Genomic DNA, 17,442 nt, shown 5'->3' with positions numbered 1-17,442 from the left:
AGATTCCATTTTTAACTCTTTGAGGGCAGTTCATTATAAGATAATGTGTTGCATAAATGATATACAATTGATTACTATTTATCAGCATTATTTGCCCATGAGTTTTGAATAGAAGTTTGGAGCATTATTAAGTAAGGAGAAAGCTTCAAGTCTTCCATCATTTTCTTCTTCATATTCTATTTATAATATCTGTATATATTTTATATTCCTTATTCAATCATAACCCCATATTTTTAAACTCAGAAAGCTTTTTAATATCCTTCCTTTTCTTTCTCTGCTTCCTGTCTCACACCTTGAAATACAACTTGCTTTTCACATAGGGATAGAGATAAGGACTAGTCTGGACTGCTTGTGATTTTATTAGTGTAGCAAACCCTCGGGTGAAAAAATACCCTCTCCCCTTTCAGGTCAACTCATTAACTGCAACTTTCATTCCATTCTCTATCTTCAACTCTGCCAGGTTTAAATTCTAGGAAACAAATTGTCCCATTTCCCAAAAAGATTATCACTTTTAATCACATCGTCATGATGACAACTCAGTTTAGGATACTCAGACAACTTCCTACCTCCGTTAGGCTCCTCTACCTTCCAATTAGAGGGTTCAAGAGTGGAGGTCTAAACTCCACCCAAAACCTTCCTTTATGAAGGATAGAAATTGTACTTGTAACTCAGTTCATTAGATTGTAAGGTCCATGATTATAATAGGATACTGCTGGGCCATAATAAATGACCAACAGGACAATCACACACACACACATAGAGACTTAAATGAAGTGATGCAAAGTAAAAGTGAGCAGAACAGGGAAAAGGGGGTGAATGGGATACTCATAATTACATAGTTAAGCAAAATGAACCAACAGTGATCAAATATGGCAGGATATACAAGATACTAAAACCACAGTTTCCACTTCTCTACTAAGAACAAGAAAGTTCGCTTCATCATCTATTCTACATGATCTAGATTGGCTTTTTCAATTTTAAAATGTTTGTTTGTCTTCCCATTGTGCTTTCCCTTAGATTATTGTGACCATTGTGTATATTTTTCTCCTTTACTAATTACTAATTCTTTCCATGCTTCTCTGAATGCTGCAAATCAGTGTTTCAATTTTTTTTCTACTCCTATGGCTAACACTTCACATAGTGCTTTGCACATAAAAGGTGTCTAATCAGTGCTTATTGATGGACAGCTTCTTATAGCATAATAATGTTCCACTGTGTTCCCATATTACATTTCATTTAGTCATTTCTCAATCAATGGACACTTCATTATTTCTAGCTTTTTTGTTTTCAGAGAAATGTCATGAACAAGTCTATGTAACTTAATCCAGTTCATGTAATCTCAACACCCTTCTGCTTGCAAAATGGTCCCTGGACAATAATGACTTTGGTTAAGTAATTCCAAGCTACACAGAAATGAGTAGGTAAATTAAATTCCATTCATATCTCAGAGCATAAAGGTACTTCAGAAGCCATAGAGTTCAACTCTCTAATTTCAATTTATGAGGAAACTGCTAACCATGGAGCATGAGTGGTTTGTCCAAAATCATACTGATACTAAATGACAGAGGCAGCATTTGAAGGTCTATTATTTCACTTCAGAGCCAATGGTCTTTCCACTTTACCACACTATGATCACACTTTGTCTTTCCTATTATCATAGGATTAATTCTTTCAGTTCTTACAAAGTATATGGCAATTGCTTTCAGTTATTTGTTTTAGGTTTTCATTTCAGCATTTCTGATTCTATTTTCCCTCTTAAGTAATTATTCCATTTCCTTCTCCCTCCCTCAATCTGGTTTGTGTAAAAGTTGTGGATAACCAATAATCATGTTCTTGGAACCAAAGATAAAGTTAAGCTCCCTCTGCTTTGTCCCATAATAGCTGAAGCAACTGCAGAGTGTCTTCACTCACCTTCACTCACCTATACACCAGTTTTGGGAAGCCCATGACAGATGCTTCTTCATCTACTGATGATGCCTCATTAGGCATGATGCAGAGATCTCCTGTTTAAATGTTCCCAGCAACAAATGTTTCCTCATCTCTGCTAAGAATTACTTAGAAAGGAATCTCAATGAAAGTCCAAACAACTCTCCTAACTTTTATATCACCCTCCAAGTTGGAGAAGATCCCTAGGGGTGGTGTTCAGAAGGAATTTCCTAGTCTTAAAGCTTACTAACAATTAGAAGTGGCCAAAAACCTAATGGGCCAGTTTGTGATATAATAGATTCCCTCTCTTTGGAAGCCACCAGGATGACTAAATGCTTGCCTATCAGGTATAATAAAGGTAATCAAAGTTTCTTATACAAACCTGTTCCTTGATCTTTATGCCTTAAATTATTTGTTTGTAATTCATTGTTAGGTATATGAGTGTATATGTACTTATATTATATAAATAATCATAGGCCACATGAAACACACATGCAAAATATATATATGCATATACTCCATCATAAGTCATATAATATACACATACATATTACATGCATATATATTCTATATCTATCTGTCAATGAACAACAGTTTAAAATATAAAGAACAAGGATGAAGCTTGCATGATAAATTTTGAACTGTTACCTAGTATTTTTTTTAATTCTTATTTTATATCTTAGAATCAATGCTGTCCATTAATTCCAAGGTAGAAGAGCCCAAAATCACAAAGCTAGGAAGTATCTGAGGTCAAATTTGCACCCAGGACTTCTAGTTGATAGGGTTACCTAGTATTTTTAGAGAAATATCTATGTTCAAAGTTTAACAATGTAGTAACAAAATTGCTTTATTTGCATACCTTTCCAGTCTCTTGGTAGGTCTTCTATGCATTTAAAATAATTTATTGTTGCTCTTTTTATCTTTCTAGATGTTTACATGAACCCATCTACTCTATTTCCATCCTGTAGATTTCCTCCTTTGTAACAAATGTACATAATTATATAAGTGGAAATTTTGTACCTTTGAACTATGTTCCCCAGAATTCCTTTAGTATTTCCCAGAATTCCTCTCCTCTCTCCACTACATTGCCTGGTCACGTTTTTTTTTTTTTAATACAGTTGACTGTAACTCTGCCAGAGGAGAATTTCCACTTATACATAGTCAAACAAAGCCAAACAAATTGGAAAGTGTGTGTCTAGTTCTGTATCTCCAGTCCACCATTTTTTTTTGGAGAAGTAGATGTTATTTTTTGTCACCAGTTTTTTTTTTTTTTTGATCTAGGAATAATCATAGTTTTGGTCTGAGTTCTTAGGACTTTAGAGATGCCCCCTTACCTTTTAATTACCCTCTACCATTATTGTGGCCAGACTGGTTGTGCTCATTGACATCTATATAGACTCAAAAATCTGTACTTAATTTCCTTAGAATCCATCATTTTCATTAATCTAAATGTCTGTATACTACAATTTGTTTAGCCATTGAAGATATTTCTTTTTGAACTAAATATTGGACTAGATGGTATCTGATAATCTGTGATTAGATGATAGACTTAGAGCTAGAAAAGAATGGATAATATCTAGTCCAATATTCTCATTTAACAGATGTGGGATTTGAGGCCCAGTTAAGTTGTGGGATAAGAGGGGATGTCAATCACATAGATATTAAGGACCAGAGGTGGAATTCTAATGCATGACCTTTTACTCTAAAATCCATATTCATTCCACTATACCATTCCTTGGTTCTCTATTTCTGCCTCTATCTTTCTGCTCTGTGTATCTCTGTTTGTGTATGTGTGTGTGTGTGTGTGTGTGTGTGTGTGTGTGTCTTTCTCTCCTGCCCTTTCATTTCTTCCATGCCCTCTAGTTAAACAGATTGCATGTGGTTCAATTGCTTGAACTTTATTTTTAACTTATAGAATGACCTTAAAGTTGCTGTAAATAGTTGCAGAAGTGGAGCCATGGAACTCAGTATCACAGAAGAGGAAAGAGTGAAGGAAGTTGGCAGAATTGGAAGTTTCTAAGCCCTGCTTTTGAGTAAGCATGTGCCCTAAGAATGGAATGGGGACGGAGCATGAGTGATTCATCCATCTGTGTTAGTCTCTTCCTGATCCAAGAAGGGATTAGTTTCTTGTGTTTGTTTTCCATTAGCAATTTACTAAAAATTCTGACTCTTTTAATTTATTTAATGTGTTTTTATGAAGCTTGCTTATTTATTTTCTAGAAAAAAAAAATACAGCAGGTGTCTCCCTTATTAGAAAGTGAGCTCTTTAAAGCCAAGGAACATGTGGTAGCCTTTCTTTGTATCACCAGTGCTTAGAATGATGCCTGGCCAAATAAGTGTTTAATAAAAAGTTTAATCAAGTCTCCTCTTACAGGATGAATTCTCTTGAGACAAAAATAGTTAAGCAAAAACCTCTGTTATAGTAATGATATTTGACAAAGTGTATCATTTTTTGTTTTAATAAACTTGTATATTACTTCCATAATGGGGAGAAATATTTCATTATGCATTCTAAGGGATTTTGGTTTTTTGTTCAGGTGTTCCAGAGAGCAAACTCCATTTGACAATCCTTTGATTAATATTTTTATTGTCTTATTATGCCTTGATTTCTTGGTTTTCCGTATTTTACTATGCATCAATTCACATAAATCTTCCCATGTTTTTCTGAATTCCTCATATCTATTCATTTCTTACTATTTATACCTGCCAGGACAAACTCAGGAACTATATGATCACAACTACAAAACACTTTTCACATAAATGAGATCAGAGTTAAGCAACTGAAAAAAAAACTAAGTTGTTCAATGGTAGGCTGAGCAAGTATAATAAAAACAATGATTTTCTTCTAAATTAATTAATTTATTCAGTGACATACCAATCAAACAACCCTATCCCAAAGAGCTAGAAAAGAGCTGGAAAAATAATGAAATTCATCTGGAAGAAAAAAGGACTTATGATATCAAGCAAATTAATGAAAAAATATCAAGAAAGTTTGTTTAGATGTACTAGATTTCAAACTGGATTATCAAGGGGCAGCCATCAAAGCAATTTGGTTCTTTCTAAGGAACAGATTGAAGGACCAATGGAAGAGATTAGGTACTAAACATGAAATGACAAATGACCAGAGTAACATATAGCATTTGACAAAATCAAAGAACCACACCTTTGGAATAAGAATTCTTTATTTGACAAAAATTACTAGACAAACTTGCAAACAGTTTGGCAGAAATTCGGCATAGACCAACACTTCATATCATATACAAAGGTAAAGCCAAAATGGATAAATGATTTAGAAATAAAGTACAAATTAGGGGAGCACAAAATAGTTTGCCTGTCAGACCTATAAATAAGGGAAGATTTTTGATTCAAACAAGACGTAGAGAACGTTATCAGATGTAAAATAAATAACTTCAATTACATTAAATTTAAAAGTTTGTATACAAATTAAGCAATACAATGCAACCAAATTTAAAAGGCAAACAGAAACCTGGGAAAAAACTTTTATATTTAATCTTTATGATAAAGGCTTCATTTTTCAAATAAAAAGAGACTACATCAAATCTACAAAAATACAAACAATTCTCAATTACCAAATGGTCAAAGGATATGAACAGGCAATTCTTACATGAAGGAATTTAAACTACCTTTAGTCATATGAAAAACTGCTCCAAATCACCACTTACTTTCAAGTTAAAACAACTTTGAAGTACCACCTTATGCCCATTAGACTGGCTAACATGAGAAAAAAGGAAAATGATAAATGCTGGGGTTGGGGAGAAGGTGGAAAAACCAGGGCATTAATATGCTGATGGTGAAGCTGAGCACTATTACAAGTCATTCTGGAATGAAATCTGGAACCATGTCCAAAGGGCCATAAAACTGTGCATTCCCTTTGGCCCAGCAGTACCAACAACTAGCTCTGTATCTCAAAGAAATTAAAGATAGGGAAAAAGAACCTACCTCTAAGAAAATATTTATAGAAGTTCTTTTTGTGATAGCAAAGAAGTGGCAACTGAAAAGATGTTGATCAGTAGAAGAGCTGAACAAGTTGTCATATATGCTTGTAATAAGAATATTATTATGCTATAAGGAATAAAAAAAACAAGATCACAAAAAACCCTGGAGAGACTTATATGAAATTATAAGCAAAATGAAGCGAACAGAACCAGGAGAATATTGTACACAATAACAGCAATAATGTATGATGATCAACTGTGAAAGACTTAACTATTATCAATAAGTCAAGGATCCAGGACAACTTTAAAAGATTCATCACATAAATAGGATATTCACAATCACAGAAGGAACAGATGGAGTCTAAAGGCAAATTAAACATGCCATTCTTTACTTTATTTCCTCCATGAATTTTTTTCTAGTGAAAACACTATGTGTCTTCTTTCATAAAATGACAAACATGTATTATATGATAATATATGTACAACTTATATTACCTTCCTTCTTGTAGAAGTGATAGGGGTAGGAAGGAGAGGAAGAACATAGATTACAAAATGAATACTGAAAAATTGTATTGACAAGTTATCTGGAAAAATGTATTATGATAAAAATTAAAAACATTATGGATTCAGAGCAATTAAACTCCATTATTATAGTATAAGCTATATCATGAACAAATTCCTACTTCATATTTTATTACCATTCATATACCATAGTTTTTTTCAGCTAATTTCCAGTCAGTAGATATGCACTTTGCTTCTTCTGATTTGCTTTGATATATATGGGATTGAATACTAATTTTTATTTTTTAAAAATCTAAGCAGACAGTATATCACAAACTCAAAGACCCCAGCTTCCGGGACAAAAACCCACTATTTGACAAAAACTGCTGGGAAAACTGGAAGACAGTGTGGGAGAGATTAGGCTTTGACAAACACCTCATACCCTACACCAAGATAAACTCAGAATGGGTGAGTGACTTGAACATAAAGAAGGGCACTATAAGCAAATTAGGTGAACACAGAATAGTATATATGCCAGACCTGTGGGAAGGGAAAGACTTTAAAACCAAGTAAGGCATAGAAAGAATCACAAAATGTAAAATAAACAATTTTGATTACATCAAATTAAAAAGTTTTTGTACAAACAAAACCAATGTAACTAAAATCAGAAGGGAAGCAACAAATTGGGAAACAATCTTCATAACAAAAACCTCAGACAAAGGTCTAATTGCTCAAATTTATAAAGAGCTAAATCAATTGTACAAAAAATCAAGCCATTCTCCAATTGATAAATGGGCAAGGAACATGAACAGGCAGTTTTCAGCCAAAGAAATCAAAACTATTAATAAGCACATGAAAAAGTGCTCTAAATCTCTTATAATCAGAGAAATACAAATCAAAACAACTCTGAGGTATCACCTCACACCTAGCAGATTGGCTAACATGACAGCAAAGGAAAATAATGAATGTTGGAGGGGATGTGGCAAAGTAGGGACATTAATGCATTGCTGGTGGAGTTGTGAATTGATCCAACCATTCTGGAGGGCAATTTGGAACTATGCCCAAAGGGCGATAAAAGACTGTCTGCCCTTTGATCCAGCCATAGCACTGCTGGGTTTGTAACCCAAAGAAATAATAAGGAAAAAGACTTGTACAAGAATATTCATAGCTGCACTCTTTGTGGTAGCCAAAAATTGGAAAATGAGGTGATGCCCTTCAATTGGGGAATGGCTGAACAAATTGTGGTATATGTTGGTGATGGAATACTATTGTGCTAAAAGGAATAATAAAGTGGAGGAATTCCATGGAGATTGGAACAACCTCCAGGAAGTGATGCAGAGCGAAAGGAGCAGAACCAGGAAAACATTGTACACAGAGACTGAAATACTGTGGTACAATTGAACGTAATGGACTTCTCCATTAGTGTCAATACAATGTCCCTTAACATTCTGCAGGGATCTAGAAGAAAAAACACTAGCCACAAGCAGAGGACAAATTGTGGTAGTAAAAACACTGAGGAAAAGCAACTATTTGACTACAGGGTTGGAGGGGACATGTCTGAGGAGAGACTCTAAATGAACACCCTAATGCAAATACCAACAGCATGAAAATGGGTTCGAATCAAGGACACATGTCATACCCAGTGTAATCATGCGTCAACTATGGGAAAGGTGGTGGGAGGGGGGAGGAAAGGAAAATTATCTTTGTTTCCAATGAATAATGTGTGAAAATGACCAAATAAAAAATAATGTTTTAAAAAAATCTAAGCTAAATACCCTCTTTTTAGACTTTTGTATTTTTCCAATTACATATAAAAATAACTTTTAACCTTTATCTTTTACAATTTTGAGTCGCAAATTATTTTCCCTCTCATTAAGATGAAAATTTGATAGTTATATATATGACACATTTCCATACTAGTCATGTTTTGAAAGAAAACACAGACACCCCCCTCCCAAGAAAAATAAGGCATATTTTTTAAGTATGCTTTGATCTGCTTTCAGATTCCATCGGTTCTTTCTGTGGAGCTGGATATCATTTTCATCATCGACCCTTTAAAAGTCTTGGATCTTTGTATCAGTGAAAATAGAAAAGTCTGAACATTGATTTTTGTAATGATACAATAATGTATGGCCAGAAAGGAAACACACAGGCAAAAAGGGGAACTAGAGGGAGAGACAGAAAGAGTTGAGAGAATGGAGAGGGGGAAGAGATTGATCTTCCCCTCTCTTCCCTTTGGGGGAAGGTCATCCAGTTTTGTGTTCCTGAGGGACAGTGTATGTCTCCTCAGAGTATGTTCTGGGAGGGGGAAGTTAAAAACTAGAGGAAGTAGCTTTGGTAAAATGATCCACTGCCTCCCCTTTTGGAGAGGCAGAATTGATTCTTCTGGCTCTGGGTCCCTCAAGTACACCAACTGTCACTTCCTCCCCAAGACCTTAGGTTACCCCACAGCCTAGTCACAGACACTAGCCAGTCCTAATTCTAAGGTAGCAAACAATTTATTTGGGTTCACACAGGGAAGGGAGAGATAAGGGTGTCAGGTGAGGAAAGTGGGTAAGCAGGAAGCCCTATTGACTGGCAGACCTATTCCCCCCAAAATCTTGGGGTTCAGGTTCTCAGCCTTGACCCCTCTTCCAGCCAGCTGCTGGTTTTTGCTGAGTTAATCTAGCTTGTATATTGGAGTACAGGACAAGTTAAAGAGAGAGATGGAGAATAAATCTTTGGAGAGAGGATTTCTCTAGAAAAAAAGTAGACAGCTTTCTTCAAAGTCCCAGTCCACAGTAACTTAAACTGAGTGAGAGATATTCAGGGCTTCACTGGGAACAGTTGATCTCCAGAAAGAGAGACCCCAGCTTAGGAGACCTGCTTCTCAGGCTCCCAGAGCAGTTGGAGTTCTTCCAGCTTCTGTTCTCTGACTAGAATCTTGAGTTTTTTCTCTCCTTGCATCTCTCTCGCTCACTCTCTGCTCCTTGCACCATTGGATCTGATTCCTCTCTTATATTTTCAAAGAAGCTCCTTTTATTAAAGGTGCCTTCTGTGGACCAGGGATTATCTTTATACCCTAAATTGTATGTAGAGGCAAATTTAACATTTGTAGTTGAACTCAATGGCTTTTAAGGTTCATATTACCTTCAAACTGATGGTTCTATAATCTGTGATTCCTGCTTTCCTGGGGTGAAACTTGATCCATAGTCCCACCCCTCAAACAATAGCACCATTTCTCTATTGATTTGTCTAAATCATCCAAGTGGGAAGGTATGAGTAAAACACCATCAGTGTCTGGTAGAGTAACTTAATAAGTCAGGCAAATGACCCTAATATCATTTAAAAGTATAGATTTCTTGCACAATGTAAATGGAAAGAATAAAGGCCACAAAATAGTCAAAAGTGAATATTGCAAAATTACAAGGATAGAGCATGACCTCAAAGAAGAAGATGTTTATTCCCTTGCCCATCTTCTTTACAGAAGTAGGGGAAGAGGTCCACTTCTGTGGAATGTTGCAACTGCTGTTCAATTCTTTTCAGTGCATTGATTATTTTGGCGAATTTTGGCGAATTATTTTGGCGAATTGTCTTTTCCTCTTTTCTTAAAAAATATTAAAGTGTAAGTGGTAGAAGGAGATAGAGAGGATAAATTTTCGATGATAGAAAAACAAAATATTTTTTAATAAATTCTTATCTTCTAACTTAGAATCAATACTAAGAAATGATTCCAAGACAGAAGAGTAATAAGGGCTAGGCAACTGGGCTTAAATGACTTGCCAAGGATCACACTGTTAAGTCATGTGTGAGACCTGGTTTGAACCCAGGATGTTCCATTTCTTAATCTGGCTCTCTAACTTTTGATCGACCTAGTTGTCCCCAAAAGAAAAGATTTTAAAATTTTTATTTCCAGAAAGTGATGCTTTTATTTACAGAACTAATGTGATAGAAACAATAGAGATATTCTTTAGGAACCAATAATATTTGGATTTTAATTGTGCTTACAATAAATATGAATTCATTGATCATGGTCAAATTACCTAATCTTTCACTGCATTAGGTAATTCTCCTGAGCTGTTGTTTGCAGAGAAGTTGGTGATTCACACTGATGGAGGGAATTTCCTTATTTTGGTATATGTCTAAGCTTATTAAACTGCAAATCCAATTTCTACCCCTTTCTCTTTAGTATGACATGACAGGTGACAGAATATGATCTTTGATTTCCACCAACTAAGCCTTCCAGGCTTGTGAGTACTACTTATTTTGGGGCTCTATAGAAAAGCAGAATTGACTTAGTCAATACCACAGCTACATCTGCTAAAGCATACCCAGTCTCAATTAGTCTGCCAATTAACACACATTTATTAGGTGCCAGATATTATATTAGGAAATGGGGAAACAAAGGCAGCAACAAAACCCTCCCTGCCCTTGTAGAACTTACATTTTCTTAGAGCAGACAGCATGATCTTAGATGCATATGTAGGGTTGAAATTCTCTTTGAAAACCCCTCAAAAACAGGTAATATCATTTGGCTAAATTTGGCCTATATGAATATACTAAGAAGCAACAAAGCAAAAAGAAACCAAACATTAATTAAGTGTCTACTATGTGCCAAGTGCTTTACTAATATGATTCTCATTTGATCCTCACAATAATCCTGACTGGAAAGTGCCATTATTATTCCCATTTCATATTTGGGGAAATTGAGGTTAAGTGATTCCCCTACGATCATAAAACTACTAATTGGCTGAGGCCATATCTGAACTCAATTTATCATGACTGGAGTCTTAGCTTTCTCTTCATTGAGCCACATAACTGCTTCTAGTGAATGGAATACAATAGTCAGAATCCAGCAAACTTGGGACTTGATCCAGGTAGTTGGGCTCTCCCTTGCCAATCCAATGATCATTCTCTGTGTGCTATGGTCCTGTATCTTACCTGTAGTGACTATATGACTCAGTTAAAGGCCTTTCAGTTTCTCAGGTTTTCCCTGTCAAAGATTTAAGCTGTAGAATAGTTTATTTTACTGATAGATAAGTTTCCTCATCATTAGCTTCATACATAATGAAGTCATGGTCAGGATCAAGGAAATAGAACCAATATATGAGAACAGCCCTCAAGGCAGGATGAGAAGCAGCTTGGCATGAGGTATAACATATTAGACTAAGAATCTAAAAGCCCTTAATTCAAATACCCACTCCTGAAATTTGCCAGCTATTTGATCATGGGGAAATTAATCTCTCTGAACCTCAAATTCCTCATCTTTAAAATGGTGATAATATATCTGCTGATATAATCTTCCAAAGATTGTTGTGAGGACCAATTGAAATAATTCATGTAAAATGTTTCCAAAATATTATTGTTCTCTATAATTATAAATTAGATCTGTTTGTGATTTCTACTGGTGTGGTGAACTCCAGATGAGGAAATTTCCCATACTGATGTAGCTTTGGGCCCTCTCTGCAGTTTATATTCTCAAGAATTTATCCAGGGTCACTGAAAAGCTAAGTGAATTGTCCATGGCTACAGGGGCAGTATGTGTCAGTGGTGAGACTTGAATTTAAATTTTCTTGACTCTGAGACCACCTTCTTATTTCCCATGTCACACTGTCTCTATAATTTAAATATAAGGGTATCTTAAAGAAAATTAACATCAACTTGAATTTTTTTCATATTTAAAATTACAGTCATGAAATGTCATCTGGGACATGAACTTGGCAATAATCTCAATGAGACATTTGAGATGCATTTTTCTTAGATGCGCCACTTGTGAGCAGTAGTATGGAATGCAAAGTCCAGAAAAAAAATGTTGACTTTGTCTCTGTTTCAGGATTAGACTGAGTTCAGCAGATGGTCAGTGGAATTTAGCTGGATGAAGGGAAGTAACTAAGACTGGGCTCTAAGCCATTATCTATGAGGACATCCATGTAGATACAATACACTTGAGGATTGTTCCAACCCTGCCCTAACAAAATCAGTGAATCTCCAATATTTCCATTGCCATTCTATTGCAACAATCATATAAATTTTGTTGTTGTTTTTTAATTTCAGTCATGCCTGACTCTTTGTGACCCAATCTGTGACCCCATTTTATGGTCATCTAATGTCACTTATTAGGCCAAATGATTCTCTTTTAAACTCTTTCCTTGCCCACCCTCTCCCACCCAATCACCTCAGAAAATCATCTCCAGCTGCTTCTAGTATTCGATGGGTTTTATTGGCAAAGAAACTGGAGTGGTTTGCCATTTCCTTCTCTAGCTAATTCAACAGATGAAGAACTGAGACATACAGGATTCATTGACTTGCCAAGCATCACACAACTAGTAAGGGTCTGAAGCCAGATTTGAACTCAGGAAGATTAATCTTCCTGACTTCAGTTCTGGTACTCTATCCGCTGCATTTCCTAGATGTCCTTATCATATAAATGAGATACATAATTTGGCTAAAACTGTGGAAAAATTAATGCTAATAAAATAAATGAGGGACCATTTTGCAGATTTCTGATTTTAATGATTAACCAATTAAATCTTGAAAATCTGAACTAAACTTCAAATTTAATATTCTCACTGTGAATAAGTGCATGAATATAAAAACATATTAAACTCCTATTATATGCCAGGTACTGTGCTAGGTAATAGAGATATTGATAAAAGAGTGAAACAGTCTGTAGCCTCAAGGAGTGGAAGCCAGAAAAGGAAGTTTTAGTCTGAGGAGTCATAGAGATTATAAATGTAGCCAAAGGAATATCCATTGTAATACCTTGTCCAGTAGCAATGGCAGAGCATGAGGCAGAAACTGGGGTATAATAGAAAATCAAGAAAGATGGCAAGATTTTCAGGCTTACTAATAGATGACAATTAGGAATGTGAAGGAGGATCTTGAACTTTCTAGATATTGTGAGATAAAATTATAGAGTTCTACCACCTCAATTTAGACCCTAATCATCAATAGCGTATAATATTAAAATAGCTTTCTAATTTCCTTTTCTAACTCTAGAACAAATGTTTAATTAAACTTCTGAATTGCTGCTGGTGTAATTCTCTTTAAGTAACATTCTGACTAGATGACATTTTTTTTCAAAGTCTAAATCATTTGCTACCTTCTCAAGAAAGATTAAGCTTCAGCTAGAAATAGCATCTCCCTCCTCCTGCTGGAATCGCAGGAAGTGATCTCAGTGGCCTCTAGTCCAACTCATACATGCAGAAATCCTTATCTAACGTGTTTAATAATTGCTTATCCAGTCTCTTCTTGAAGACCTCCAAGGAGGGGCAACTACCTCCTCTTGAAACAAGTCATTCCACCTTTGGATAGCTCACATCAAGACTAAATTAACCTATTTTCATCTTTCACTCATTACTTTCAATTTTGCTCACTGGGGCCAAATAAAACAAATCTCTACATCCTCTGTAGGATGGCCCTTCAAATCATGGAACACAACTTTTAACCATCATGTTCCCTCCTTAGTCTCCTTTTCTCCAGGTAAAACATATCCAGTTCTTTCAACTGTTGTGTCAAAACGAAATGTTATAAATGAAGTTTTTTAAAATGAATATGAAGATACAATCATTTACTTCTATTTACCTCATTCTATATTCTGAAGAGGTGTATAGCTAGAGAGAATCCACCAAATACCAATTTATTAAACAAAATAAAAAAATTACATGGCACATGTATACATTATATTATGTGGGTATACATACATATACATATATATTCTTATATGTACAATTATATCCATCCTCGTTGTTCTCCCCTGAATTCTTCATAGATTATCAATGTTGTTCTTAAATGATGAGGCCAGAACTGAAGACAACACTACTTATGGGCTGACAAGGGAAGAATACAATAGTATTATCACCTCTGTATTTCTGGAAGTCATAATCTTCCTAATGTAGCCCAAGATAGTATTAGCTGTTTAGGCAGATAATCGTATTGCCAACTTATACTGAGCTCTAAAACCTCTAGACCCTTTTCAAGAAAAGATAAATAACTTTTCTATCCACTCTCCCATATTATATTTGTGAAATTAATTTTTATAGCCAAGATTTGACATTCATGCTTATTAAATTTCATATTTGCACTTGGAACTCAACTTCTTTTAATTTTGTACCATGTCTCAACCTCTCCTTTGAAATTTATAACTTTCATTATAATTCTGTAAATCGTATATGCCCCACATTCATATACACTACCTTTGAATTCCTGAAGTCTAGCACATTGTCTAACACAGAATACTTACTAAACAAAATTTTGTCAAAAGGAAATGATATAAATGTGAGAAGCCCAGATTTTCAGTAAAGATGCTTTTGTAATATGGCCTTCAGATCTATGTTTCACAAAGGATCTTTTCTGTTATCTGTGGGGTGATCCTAAAAAGTAAGAAAATTAAAGAATACACCATGTTGGCAAAGATGGGTAGAAAAAAGTGTATATATTTAATGCTTTAAAACACAAATGATATATTGAGAAATAAATTTTAGTGAGGTGTCTAAAATTTTGTAAAGGAAGTTCATTGTGCTTATAATTATCTGTTCTTTGATTACAATGCTCAGAAGTTTTCTAAAGTGTTCTAGTCCAACATTAAGGAATAAAATTTCAGGGGATGTTGATACATTACTTCACCTTTGGAATGGAATTTTTAATGAACAGATGAAACACATTGATGTTTGAAGGTTCATAGTGGGTTCTTTGACACAATTTTACAAATATGGAAATGGAGGAACTGAGAATTTAAGGAATTTAACATCTACCGAGGTCTCTTCAACTTAGACTGGATTGCTTTATAAAACTTCTCTTGACACTTGATTGGACCACAGGATTAAAACTGACATTGTTGACATAGTTTTATGATCTCAGTATAAAAACTTGGTCCACAATTAGTCATTAGGTTCTCAGTTGGCATATACAACCGACTCAGATGAATCACTTTGACAAATGTTCAATTGAATCAATATTTTATATCCTTGCTAAATGCCCCATCTACACCAAGCAAATATCTTTTTAAATGTTAGATGTTCATCATAATTCAAAGTCTGGAAGAAACAGAAGAGTCTTGCATGGCTTCTGACAGGTAATGTGTTATTGATAGATCCTTGCCTCTCCTGAATTCAGGTCAATTGCTCTATCCATTATGGCACAATGCCTTTCTATAGACCAGATGAAACAATTAAAAAGCATGGGTCAAAAATAAATATGGAGATGACTATTCCAATATAAATAAGCTAAAAACTGAGAAGTAATAAAACTCAGATAAAACACTGCAATGTTAGTGCCACACTATTGTGGTTAAAAGCTATAGAAAAATGATTATCAACTCTAGAGGCACAGGACATGGTTTCACAGTTTTCCTACACACTTCTTCATTAATTTAAAGTGTACTAATTAAATCCTTTGACCTCAGTTTACTTACCTGAAAAAATGAAGGAACTGAACTAGATGGCCTTCAAGGACCCTTCTACTTTGAAACCTAGAGGACTGGTTATTGTTGAGTCATTTCAGTCATGTCTGAGTTTTCATAACCATATTTAGAGTTTTCTTGCCAAAAATACTGGAGTAATTTGCCATTTCCTTCTCTAGATCATTTTATAGATAGGGAAACTGAGGAAAACAAGGCTGAGTGACCTGCCAGGGTCACATAGCTAGTAAGTGTCTGAGGACATGTTTATACAACATATATTTACTGTATACCTATATCTAGTCACAATATAAAATATATACATATATGCAGACATTTATAATATATATTTATAGTATATAGGTATAAAATATAAGTATATATGTTGTATATATAAGTATAAAATATAGCTCTCTATATATACACACAAGTGTATATAATCCTTATTCTGCACAACTGATTTAGAGGTGATACATGAATTATGGAGATTCACTAGATGGCAGAATTGTCTTTTAGGAATAAAGTATTTCCTTTAGGGCAGCCAGTTTTAGAGACTTGAAATAGAATTCATTGTAGATTTTCCATGTGTTCTATCAATTCACACAGATTCATCAAAAAAAAATGTATTCATACTTTGGTGCTCTCAGCAAGAATCCCCTACTATCAGACAGCAGTGTCTATAAATAAATTCATCCTTAGAATATTTAGGTGAAAAGGGACCTTGGTTGTCATGTAGTCCAACTCTAGAGAGACACTTCCTCTATGATATCTCATTACTTAGTGGAGATGTGCTCCAACTGTCAATGAAAATGTCATGTGAAAGTCCACAGGCAATTTTGCTGCTTTGCTACTACAGCAGATTTTAAGTGTAAAGTTCTTAAGAATTAGAGCTTATTTGATAAGAAAGGATTTCCCCCTCCTTACCTAGAGACTGTAATGATGTGGATAGACAGCTGGCCTTGAATTTGGGAAGAATTAGGTTGAAGTTTGGCTTCTGACACATACTAGCTCTGGGATGATGGGCAAATCACTTAATTCTCACATGCTCTCAGCAACACTAGAAGTTGTAAGATATTTTAAGACCGTAAGTTGCTGAGAAGGTATTGATCTACACTGGTAAAGGGCATTGCCTCATTTCAAAGTTCCTTGTTTCAATTAAATTAGTGATGCTTCTCAACTCCTTTAAAAAAATCCTACCTTCCACTTTAAGATAGAAGAGTGGTAAGGGTTAGTCAGTATGGGTTAAGTGTCTTGCAAAAGTCACACAGATAGGAAAGAGTCTAAGGTCGGATTGGAACAGAGAACCTCTCATCTCCAGGCCTGGCTCTTAATCCACTGAGTCATCTAGCTGCCCCTGTATTCTCAACTCTTATCTTTTATTCAACTTTTATTCAACTATCTGTAAATCCATGGGGAAGCTATTTAATATCTCTTGGGCTCATAGAACATAATCTTGAGACTCTGGGGAACATCCTGGTAATCCTTCAAATTACTAACATCCTTTTAAAAGATTGAACATAAGATTCCAGATGTGTTCTGGCTAGGGTAGTCAGTAACATTAGCACAATGTCCATCATGGTGGTACTATCATATATTTAGTCTTATAGTCTTTGCCTCTCTTATTGTAGATTAAGATTGCAAAAGTTAATTTTGGCTACCACATTGCACTCTGGGTGCAATAAA

The sequence above is a fragment of the Monodelphis domestica genome, chromosome 2 (genome assembly GCF_027887165.1).
Source record: "Monodelphis domestica isolate mMonDom1 chromosome 2, mMonDom1.pri, whole genome shotgun sequence".
In the NCBI taxonomy this organism is placed as follows: domain Eukaryota; kingdom Metazoa; phylum Chordata; class Mammalia; order Didelphimorphia; family Didelphidae; genus Monodelphis; species Monodelphis domestica.
The sequence above is the reverse complement of the archived record's forward strand: the minus strand, read 5'-3'. Positions refer to the sequence as shown.